Here is a 9,453-nt window from a genome sequence, read left to right on the forward strand (position 1 = left end):
GTTACAGATGTTGTACTTGATGGAAACTCCCATGACAAGGCTCTCAATTTATGAAAAATTAAGAAAGACGCAGGATATCAGTTCAGAAGGTGCATACCCGCAGGTACACCATGCAGGGACCGCGTCCAGAGTCGCAGGCCAGCCATTCAGGAGGTGCGTCCACCTAGTGCACACATTTCTAGGCAGAGAAAAGCCCACGTGGGGGTTTCTTGTGTTTTACTCTTGGTATCCAGCCGACGGTATTGTGTTATTATGGTGTCGGCTCGTGGTATTGTTCCATGTTTTGAGGGGGAGCTTGCCTATATAAAGCAAAGGAGATCATTTGGTTTGATATGTCTTTGGTTGAATATCTTATTGGGTGAGATCTGGTCTAGATCTAAAAGGCGAATCTACTGAAGGACTGAGATCTCTTTGGCGCAAGATCATATCTGTAGATCTGACTGTTTGGGTTACACTTAAAGTCTTGAAATCATTCATACCCGAAGGGACGCAGGTACAGTGAAAGGAAAGTGCGCCGGGACGCAGTACAGAATCTGGAGATCTGCGTGGGGACGCAGGGCAGACGAAGTTCAGGTGCGTCTGGGACGCCGCTCAGTGACTGGAGATCTGCGTGGAGACGCAGAGCGATCAAGGTTCAAGTGCGTCTCTGAAGCAAAAGGACGCGACGCGATAATGTTTTTGGGTGCGACCCTGTAGCAAAAGACGCGGCGCGATAGTGTTTCTGGATGCATCCTTGAAGCAACAGAACGCAGAGCAGTTAAAGGAACAGTGCGTGGGCACGCAGCGCAGTAGAAGGATATTGCGTGTGGACGTAGGGGAGAAGAAGGTTTACTGCGTCTGGTCGCAGGCCATAGAAGGAAAAACTGCGTCTCTGTCTTAAAATGTTCTGTTGATTGAATTTCTCTGTTGATAAGTTGTTCTGGGTTAGTTCTGTTATTGCTGATCTGATATCTGTAGTGGACTATATCTGTTATGTACTTGTTGATCATCTGATGCTTTATGAAAAGAAGTAGGGGGTTGTAGCTCCCTTCCATGAGTAGACTGGAAAACGAGAGAGAGAGAGAGTTGTAGCTCTCTGCAGGTTGCAGCCTGCGTACTGGTAAAGGACTGCACCAGTACAAAATCATTGTAAAAGAAGTTTCTAATTTGAAAGAAGATAGAGACATATTGCAGCAGGTGGTTTTCACCCACATTGGGTTTCCACCTTACATCTTGTGTTCTTTGGTGTGACTATCTGTTTTCTTTGTTCATCCTCATTATTTTATGGTACTGACATGCAAAAATAATTCAAAGATCAAATAAGGAAGATTTATTAAATTGCTAGATAATACTGATTCACCCCCCCTCTCAGTATTATTTCCAACACAAAGTGCAGAGATCTACAATCATAAGCAATATAGGACCAGATATATATTGACCACACAAATACATATATTATCAGACATACAAGAACGTGGAGGAAAACTTGAACAACTTTATTGATGTGAAGATTAGAAGAGAAGATTACAACCCATTGATCTGACCCAGCGTCATCCTCCCAGCATGAAAGCCCTTCTTCACCTCATGAAAATCTTAGATCACCCAACACTATGATATTCCTGTAAGAAACCAACATCACTTCCTTACAAGATACAAAATTCCAGCCTCTTGAACTCTGGGACGAGGGATCCATATATAGATGATTGCAGGGAGGTAAGTCAGCTTCTGGGATTTTGATTAGTGTCTTCTCTCTAATAGTTCTTGATTCCAATTGGAGATTGATGATCTCTTACTCATCCCTCGGCGAATTCAGAGAGGCAAGGGTCATAGGAGAAGTTTCTGGAAGATTCCATGATCATCCACCTTGCAAACTGTCTCTGCCATTTGTCCATTCTCACCCATCGAACCCTACAGAAGGGATTTCCAGTATGCATCGCACCTTTTACATTGGGTAGGTGAGATGCATCGCACCCTTAGCACTGAGCAACCTGTATGGTCCAGTTTTGACTAGTTCTGAGCAGTTTTATGTGGAGAACTTCTGGGAGATGATGTAATCAGCTGACCTTGTTCCTTTAGGGCATGAAAAAAAACTTTTAGGGACTCAGAAGCCCTTGGTTTATGGACATATATGATTGGGGTTGCAGTGCCCAAAAATGTCTATAATAGTTGCCCCCTAAAGCATGAGGTCGTTAATCTTTTGATGTCGGGTGAAATGCTTTATCATGAGGATCCGAGGTTTTTCAAACTGGAAGGTGACCTGTAATAATATACAATACAATACATTATCTTCATAACATTTTCATGATCTAGCTAAGGTGGGCATTCCCATGCTCAACTTTATAAATTCATTTTCATGTATATAGGACAGACAACCGTCTGTGTGGCAGATTGATGATTCTGATAGATCCATCATCCTTTGATTCAGATGATCATCTTGCAACAATGATGTACATTTGATGTCTTTATTTTCCTGAATATATCGCAGCCCAGATGGATGAAACTAGATCCGGGGTCTTCAAACTCGTCCAATCTTTGCCCGAAGTACAAGTCGATCCATGTGAAAAAAATTTCTGAAGTCGAACATGGAAAGACATCGCTTGATTACCAGCCAATGATGTAAGCTGTTAATAGGCACGACAGGAATCACCGATAATGATGATGACCCTCAAGGTATGACAGTACAATTCGCGTGGTGTGAAAATGGGACTTGGTGTCGAACACCACACAATATCTCTCGGTCGAAGGCCATTGATGTAAACTTGTCACTGAAAGTGAGAAACTTGCCATTGAGGCATGCAAGCTTCAAAGTACTAAAAGGGGTGTTCCTAGGTCGACTTCTTGAATAATGAGCTGATGTCGACAAGAAGTGACCCGTCGTAGGAGGGCCTTAATGAATCCCACATCTATGACACGGAATGGAGCAAATGAATTTTGGAGGTGAAAACGATCTGATGATACAGGGTTCAGGGTGACGATCATGAAAGAATGAAGCGTAAAGGTATTGCAGCGGATGAGACACAAGATGGGTTGGTGAATTCTCTGATCGACTTCTCTTAAACATATCGACGATATTGAAATGGATTGGTAGTGTTAACCCCAAATATGGATGGTACGGTGGACCAATGGTAATTTGACTGGTGAACGGAATAACCCAACCCGACTCAATCATGGTGACGGAGTGAAAGTGTCATGTTCAAGAGCGACTCGCTACCAATAAAGTTTCTTCAAGTTTTCTTCCTAATTTTTCCCCAGTCATTGCTGACCAGTACCTCTTTATTTTTATCAAGCTTGAGGAGGATAACATATGCTTGTTCTATAATTTGCCCTTCGGGCAAACTCGTCGCTATGTTTTAACGAGCCTAGTGACAGTGAAACTCGTTCTTGTCTGCATGGACAAGTTTGTCGCTATTGGTTTTAACAAGTTTAACGACAAAGACAACTCGGTCCTCTTTCAATTTTAGAGAGTCTGAAAAGGGACAGAAAGGAAACTCTAGTGATCCTTTTTCATCATGTAATCCCTTAATTCCAAAAAAGTATAAAATAATACGAAAGGGATGAATTTTCGATAGTTTTAAGGAGTCGAACAAGACAAGCGCTCGATCTTTTTGTGTAATAATCCCTCAGGTCCAAAAAGATTAAAATCTAGAGGAGGGATAAAACTCTCGGTAGCTTTAACGAGCTGGACAGGCCAACTACTTGGAAATATTTTCATATTTTACGAGTCAGACAAAAAGAGCTTAAAGGAGACTCGTTTCTTGAGGAATGAGTGATATTTTCGGGTAGCAGCTGATTCCAGGTAAGGTTTGGAATTTTCCAATCATGACAGTGTCACACGTATGGCTAACAGAATCACTCTTCGCAGTTGTTCCTCAAAAAGGGTAAACAATCAAATAGAGGCTAATGATCGGCTAAAACAGAGTGGAGGTGATGGTAAGAACACGACCAGGGCTCAAAAAGCTGATGGTAATGCGTTCGCAATGGTTATTTACCGGAGGTTGGTTCATTTTTTAATGAGCTTAAACTCTGGGGGGAGCGTTTTCTCATTGCTTAGGTTTAATTTTTAACGAGCTTGAACTTCACATAAAAACTACTCGTGATAATGGTCATTGATTATTTGATTCACCGTTAACACTTTGTTCCTTCAATGGTCATACTACCTGTTCAATTGCTTCATCAAACCAATTAGAAATGAAAATACATGCTTGAAAAATGAGTTAAAACACTAATAGTTTACTCGAATTATGTGAAAAGTAATTTAAAAGTGGTTTTTACCCCTCATTTTACCATTTCATTTGAACTTGGGTTTGTTGGAGCTCTGGAGGTATTCCCCCCCTGATTTTCACTAGCTGATTCTGGGAGATTTTGTGGATGATTCTTGGCGCCGTCTGGACCAGGTAGGAGCTAAACCTGTGCTTTTCAGTTGCATTCTTTCCTTTTTGAATTCTGAGCATGTTTCCCTGTTCTGCTGAGCCCCTGGGGTTTGAATAATTTTCCCTGGCCCCATCGCATCCTTTCTAGGTCGAAAGGTGCGATGCATACTGGACTGGCCACTAGCCAGTTAGTATGCATCACTCCCAGTACACAGCTGGGGTGCGATGGGCGCAAAGAGGGAAATTTGTGCATTGTTTTTCATGGGATTTTTTTTCTATTTTTTGCGAAATCGGGATCCTGACTCTTCTCTTGTTTGTTTTCAGAGATTCATCGGAACAAAATGGTTATTACATGGCAAGAATGCAAACATGAAGAAGAGGACATGGTTGCTTTACATGATCCGGGTACGGTAACTGCATTGCGGAACTGTGGTCTGCTCAAGTTCTTCCGCATATCTAGCATGAGGCAACAAATCAACTTGTTGCAATATTTCCTTGATGCATGGGATCCTACCAACCAAGTGTTCCAGATCAGAGGCAAATCCATCCCTTTGACTGTCGTGGACATCTACTTTTTGACTGGTTTATCGAGGCATTGTGCCCCTCTCTCACTATCAGGTTTCGCCCGTGGGGGCGAATATGTGAGGGATTATATTCACCGATATTGTAGAGAAGGATTTCAATTGAGCAGGGGCGGCAAGATCAACATCCGAGATGTCACTGATAGGCTGTTGAGGACTATCTTGTTCACTTTTGCTAGACTGGCTGGTAGTGCGGCTCTTCACGTGGCTAACAGGTCCTATATGCAGTACGCCTTGGAATGCCTTGAACCAAAGGTGTTCAACTTGTGTGATGCAGTACTTCCTGTGTTTAAATAACAACTGACCAAGGTGAAAAATGGATGATCTAAGAATTTGGCTATGGTTCCATTTTGACCGCTTTCGCCTTGGAGAAGATCCCACTGATGCAGCCGCAGTACATTTCACTTGGTTTGTCGCCGCCGACTGAGCCACGAATGCAAAGATGGGTTGACCTTATGGCCCGACATGCTGGTCAGCCATAGGTCTCTTTCTCTGACGCCTTCTTTGAGTAGTTTGACTGTCAAGAGATGGTTTATGCTGAGTGTCCATATGCTGGTATGGATTTCTGGGGTGACCCAAATTTAGTGCTGCCGGCTAGTGAGTAGTGGGGTGTTATAGGTAAGACCTTTGACCATATCCCTATTTACTGTTTTTATAACGTTCATGTGCTTTCTTTCACCAAGACTAATAAAAAATCATGTGCTTATGCAGATGTTGGACCGGTGCGACCAGCAGTGTGCTTGAGAGCACTAGCTGTCGTTCTAGTAGGAGAGGCTGTAGGGAGGGTTGTCCTTCGTGACCTCGATGTGGCCGAGACTCTTGCAGCATTGCAAGAATAGATCGAAGGCCTCACTCTTGGTATCCCGGATGTGAGGACTGATGAGCTGCCTCTGAGATTGCAGTGACATACTACTGGTGTGCCATGTCGATGGACTAGGCTTTTACGCATGATTGCATAGGCGGTGACCTGTTATCATAAACACTATTAGGCTAGGGTGCCCCCTAGCATTTTGAGTTTTTGGGTCATTTGACCGATTTTGTCTTGGATACAGAACACTATGTGTAAACCATAAACAGTTATATATATTTTTGATTTTCGAAGCTTCATTTTGGTTAAGTTATTGATCCTGATGCAAATATTGATGAAATGCTTTTTCTTTTATAAATGTCGCAGATGTCTATCTAACACATAATTTGCCAATGAGTTTGTTAATGTGTTTAAGTTTCTGGAAATATGTTGATATTGGATGGAATCGAACTGTCTTTCCAAAATCTTGACCCTTAGGAACATTCGATAGATAGCTGGACTCCGTACAGAATAGATACCGGTGAGTTGTAGAATGACGAGCTGTGAGTCTAGCCTGACAACAAGTCAGTGTATGCCATGTGTGATGGCATCAGAGAGGAGCTCTATCAACGCGTTGTATTCGGCGATGTTGTTCATTGATTGGCCAATACATACCCCCCTGAAACTCACTAACTTGTCTTTTGGATTAAAGATGGCCCAGGCTACAGAAGATAGGTTCCGCGAACTACGACTTGCTTCGTCGGCATATCCAAGAAATGGTTCCAATGGGCTCGACATCTGTAAAAAATGCAAAAGTGGATTACCTAACCAAAATTATTGCTCTTAACGAAAACAAAAATGTAACAAAAGCATAGGGGTTACTATACTGAGTTAAGCATAGTAACGCTTAAGGTACAACCCATTGCGAGGTTGCGCCAGCGGAATCCCATCATAATCCACTAGCTCGTAGGCTCGTTTTGCTAATACCTGTTTAACAATATAGGGGCCCATCCATAAAGACTTGAACTTACCTGCTCCTAGCTTATCGGATTCCTGGTCATATAGTAAGACCAGGTCACCCTATGAGAAGACACGAGGTTTGACATTCTTGTCAAACTGTGCCTTGACTCAATTCTTATGAGCTTCATTAGCCAAGGTGGCATCACGATGGGTTTCATCTAGTTGGATTAATTCCAAGAAACGAGCCTCCTCTTCTGAAGTTCCGGGGAGAAGGTTGACTGCGAGCTTGAGGGATGAGATTTCGCACCGAATTGGTAAGATTGCATCTAGGCCATATGTCAGCTGAAAGGGTGTAAACCTAGTTGCATTCCTTACCGATATCCGGTATGCCCATAAGGCTGAGTACAGGATCAGGTGCCAACTCCATTTATGGACTCCAATCATCCGTTGCAACATGCATTTCAGGACTTTGTTGATTGCCTCAACTTGTCGTTAGCTTGTGGATAATACGGAGTAGAGCTGTCGTGGGACAATCCTAATTTGGCAGCCAACTCAACCATCATGTGATTGCGAAAATGCGATCCATGATCTGTGACTATAGCCTGTGGAACACCGAACTTGGAGACTACATGATTGAAAATGAAAAGAGCAGCCGTTTTGCCACTGTTGTTTAATGTAGGAATCGCCTCGGCCCATTTCGTAAAATAGCCAACAGCGACTATGATATACCCATGCCCCCCGGCCGAGGTGGGGTTACAAGTCATGAAATCTATGCCCCATTTGGTGAATGGCCCAACCCTAACTACTGGTTGCAGAGGTGCGGGTGGAATCCTGGTTTTGTGATCGAAGATCTGACAAGCATGGTAACTTCTGACTGCGATTATGCAATCCTTGAACATTGTTGGCCAGAAGTATTCTACTTAAAATCTTTTGTGTTGTAGCATAGCTAGATTGATGCCCTCCACATGCGCCTGAATGACAATCATTCAGGACTTTTTCAGCCTCCTCATGGGTGAGGCACCTCCGCAGAACTGTATCGATACCATGGCGGTAAAGTGTATCACCGACGATCATGTAGTCTTTTGCTTGGTATCGAGTACATCACTGCTCTGAACGGGAGGTATTAGACCTATATGTTTGGGTCTGGAGATAGATGATTATATCTCCATACCATGGATTGCTCGAAGATATCAGAAACAAAGATTCATCCACGATTGTAGCATTGGATGTTGAATCGTTGGACAATGATGGGAGATCGCATAGTAACTCCGTGAAAGCCAAGGCTTTCTTTGATTTGGATTTTATGAATTCCAGATCAAAATCTTGCAAAATTGCTATCCATTTGGAATATTTTCCCCCCAGTAACTTTCGTGACAAGATATACGTCATGGGGTTGCAATATGACAAAATGGTAGTTTTTTGAAAGAGGATATAATGTCGAAATCTCTGTATCGCTTGAACAGCTGCAAGAGCCAGCTTTTCAACATAGGAGTATTTGGTTTCTGTATCATTTAAGTTTCGACTTAAATAATAGATAGGATGTTCAATTCCATTGTCTTCTTGAACTAAAACCATTGCTATGGTCATATCTGCTGCAGCCAGATACAGGTTAAAGTCCTTTTGATAATCAGGAGCATACATTAATGATGCTTTTATTAGGGATTCCTTTAAAGCATCAAAGGAAGCTTGCACGACCTGATCCCATACGAAGGGTACTTCTTTTTTCAACAGACGAGTATAACCTTTAGCAATTTTGGCGTAATTTGGAATGAATCTCCTCAGAAAGTTTGCTTTCCCTTGGAGTTTCTGAATCTGAAGCAAATTTGCAGGCGAAGGCAAATCAATGATTGCCTGAACCTTACAGGGGTTGAGACAAATCCCGTCTTTCGAGACTACAAAGCCAAGTAAATGACCAGAACTGATAGAAAACACACATTTGTGTGGATTGAGTCGTATCTTGTAGTGTCGGCAACATAGAAATATCACTCTCAAATGCTGCGGATGATCGGTCTGCTTTCGCGAGTGAGCCAGAAGATCGTCGAGGTATGGTTGAATGATGTTCTTGATTTCATGGAAGGCATAATTCATTTCCCTCTGAAAGGTTGCCCCTGCATTCTTTAAACCAAAAGGTAGCTTGCGATAAGCGAATGTGCCCCACGGACAAATGAATGTAGTCTTTGACTGGTCCCGTGGGCGGATATTTATTTGATTATACCCGGAAAATCCATCCATAAATGAAAAGACTTCACATCTGGCGCATTCATCAATTATCTGGTCAATGAAGGGTGTAGGGTAGTTGTCCTTTGGACAAGCTTGATTTACATCCCTATAATCAACACACACTCTAATCGTTCTTTGCTTTTTCATTACAGGAACAATATTTGATACCCAATCAGTTAGAGGAACGGGGTATATGAAACCAGCATGGAGAAGTTTTTCAACTTCTGCCTTGATGGTAGTGGCTTTCTTGGGGTGCACTTGCCGGAGCCGTTTTCATACTGGTTTGACATCTGGATACATCTTAATTTCGTGTTCAACAATGCTCGAGTCAATGCCTGGCATTTCGTCATATGACCAAGAAAAGACATCTCTAAACTCGTGAAAGAGAGCGTTATATATTTCCAGTTCTGTAGGAGAACAAGATTTGCCGACATGAATATTCTCTACAACATCTGGTTTAGTCGAGATATTTATGGCGATTGTCTCTTCAATATTTGACAGGTTTCCTTCTGAATCCACTGTATTTACAGTATTTGACAGGAAATCAAATACTGAA

The sequence above is a fragment of the Pinus tabuliformis genome, chromosome J, assembly GCF_031772625.1.
Source record: "Pinus tabuliformis cultivar Carrire ecotype Pingquan chromosome J, CPIR1, whole genome shotgun sequence".
NCBI lineage: Eukaryota > Viridiplantae > Streptophyta > Pinopsida > Pinales > Pinaceae > Pinus > Pinus tabuliformis.